The 2500-nt window shown below is 50.6% G+C and overlaps 1 protein-coding gene across 2 annotated transcripts in view; it reads right to left on the reverse strand.

Moving 5' to 3' along the window:
- Nucleotides 1–2500, reverse strand: part of LOC119580399 (transcriptional activator cubitus interruptus-like) — a 74520-nt gene that overhangs the window by 10629 nt on the left and 61391 nt on the right. The gene's annotated exons all lie outside the window — the stretch shown is intronic.

Consider the following 2500-nt stretch of genomic DNA (forward strand, 5'->3'; position numbering starts at 1 on the left):
AAAGAAGGGGAAGGGGAGAAGAGGGGGAGAGGGAAGGGGAAGGCAGGAGAAGGGGAAAGAGAGGGGGGAAGGGAAGGGGAGAAGACGGGGAAGGCAGGAGAAGGGGAAGGGGAAAGGGAAGGGGAAGGGGAAGGGAGGGGGAGAGGGAAGGGTATGAGAGGGGGCGAGGAGGAGAAGGAAGGGGAGAAGAGGGGGAAGGAAGGAGAAGGGGAGGGCGGAAAGCTTGAAGGAGAGGAGAGATAAAGGGAGAGAAGAGAGGAAAGGGTAAGAGGTGTATAGGGGAAGGGGGTAGAGGGAGAAGAGAGAACGAAAGGGGAAAGAGAAGAAGAGACGTGAGAAGGGCGGAGCGGGGGAAGGGGGAGAAGAGAAAATGGAGGGATAGAAGGGGGAAAGAGAAAGAAAAAGGGTAGGGAAAGGGGAAAAAAACGGAAACAAACAGAAAGAGGAAAGGCAAAGCGAGGAGGAGAGGAAAACGAGCAGGAGGCAAAAGACTTCACAAGTACAGCGAACGGACCACTTAATGTATCTCCATTGCGCGACCGTAGAATCGAGTGTGAAAAGAAAACTTATTCAACTCACGAATCGGATATCTCGACAAGATTCATTACCCTATAGAGCTTTTTTCCACCTCATTTAATCCTTCCTTTTATTTTCCCCCTCCATTCCTTTGTTTTGTTTTGCTCTTGGGTTATATGTCCTCGTATATTCCCTCGAGAGGCAAGTCAGGAAGACAGATCAGTCAATATTTTCTTCACGGAATCAGAAAAGGACGAGGCGAGACGAGAAGGTATGCGGCGTCTTGAACTAAATTACTCGGCGAGACAAAAGTCAGGACACAAAGCAGAGAGGGAGGGAGGGACAGTGAAGAAGGGAGGGGAAGGGAGGGAGAGGGAGAGGGAGAGGGAGAGGGAGGAGAGAGAGGGAGAGAGAGAGAGAGAAAGAGGGGGAGGAGAGGGAGGGAGAGAGTGAGGGAGAGAGTGAGAGAGAGAGAGAGAGAGAGAGAGAGAGAGAGAGAGAGAGAGAGAGAGAGAGGAGAAATAATGCAGCTGTGGTTAGCAGAATAGATTAGAACCTTCATTAATCTACCTTGGGAACCTTGTCCTGTGGGTTTGGTCTGAACATCGAAGAAAGGGGAGGGAACGGGGGGAGGAGGAGGAGGAGGAGGAGGAGGAGGAGGAGGAGGGGGAGGAGGAGAGGGGAGGAGAGAGGAGGAGGGGAGGAGGAGGAAGAAGAGGAAGGAGGGGAGAAGGAGGGAGAAGGAGGAGGAGGAGGAGGAGGAGGAGGAGGGGAAAAGGAGAAAGAGAAGAAGGAAGAGGAGGAGAGTAGAAGCCTCGGTAAAGGGAAGGGGAGGAGGAGGAGGAGGAAGAGGGAAGGGGGGGGGTCAGGCAAAGGTACGTGAGAGTGAAAATGGAGGAAGGGGATAGAGGGAGGGAAGAAATAAGGGGGAGGGCAAAGGAATAGAGGAGAGGGAGAGGGAGGAGGAGGAGGAGGAGGAGGAGGAGGAGTTACGGGGGAGAGGGAAGTGAGGGAGGAGGGAGGAGGGAGGGGGGGAAGGGGGAAGGGGGAAGGGGGGGTGTAAGGCATTTGTAACCCGAGGGACATAAATGGCGGTCGAATATATCATGGCGCATTTCAATTTCCCGTTCTTATCAGCGCGGTAATTGTGACATATATCTCGCGCGCCAGAAAAATGCCCTAATTGGGGACGTGATTCCTAAACACATATTCATCCCGGGCGGGGACGAGGCGCGGGCGTGGGGAATGACACCTTCTGCCGCGGAGGGGGATGGGGAGGGGGGAGGGGGAAATGAGAGGGAGGGGGGAAAAGGGAGGAAGGGAGGGAGAAGGGAGAGGGAGAGGACAGGGAGATAAGATGGGGAGGGGGAAAGGAGAGGAAGAGGACAGGGAGAAGAAAGAGAAAAGGGAGAATGAGATGGAAAGGAAAGGGAGAGGAGAAGGGGGAAGGTAGGGAGGGGGAAGGGGAGGAGGGGGAGGGGGGAGGGGAGGAGGGGGAGGGGGAAGAATGGGAAGGAGGGAGGGGCGATTTGTCCAAGTCTAAAACTCGAGCACTGTGACTGTCTGTTTGTCTGTCTGTCTGTCTGTCTCAATGTCCGTTTGTTTTTATTTAACTGAGTGTCTATCTTTCCGTCGGTCTTTCTCAATGTCTATTTTGAATGTTTGTCTTTCTGAATATAAATCAATCTGTCTGTCTGTGTCTATCTATCTATCTATTTATCCATCTCTCTATCTATCTACTTATCTCGCTACATAATCAAATCCCATTCTTTTTAACTACTTATCTATTTATCTAACTATCTATCTATCTACCTATTTATTTATCTACCTATTCATCTATCTACCTATTTATCTATCCATCCATCTATCTATCTCTCTATTATCTAATTATCTCTCTTATCTATCTTAATTATCTCTTTATTATCTCTTTATCCATCTCTTATCTATCTCCTTATCTCTTTACTTATCTCTCTCCTTATCTCTC

This window comes from Penaeus monodon, chromosome 13, assembly GCF_015228065.2.
Source record: "Penaeus monodon isolate SGIC_2016 chromosome 13, NSTDA_Pmon_1, whole genome shotgun sequence".
In the NCBI taxonomy this organism is placed as follows: domain Eukaryota; kingdom Metazoa; phylum Arthropoda; class Malacostraca; order Decapoda; family Penaeidae; genus Penaeus; species Penaeus monodon.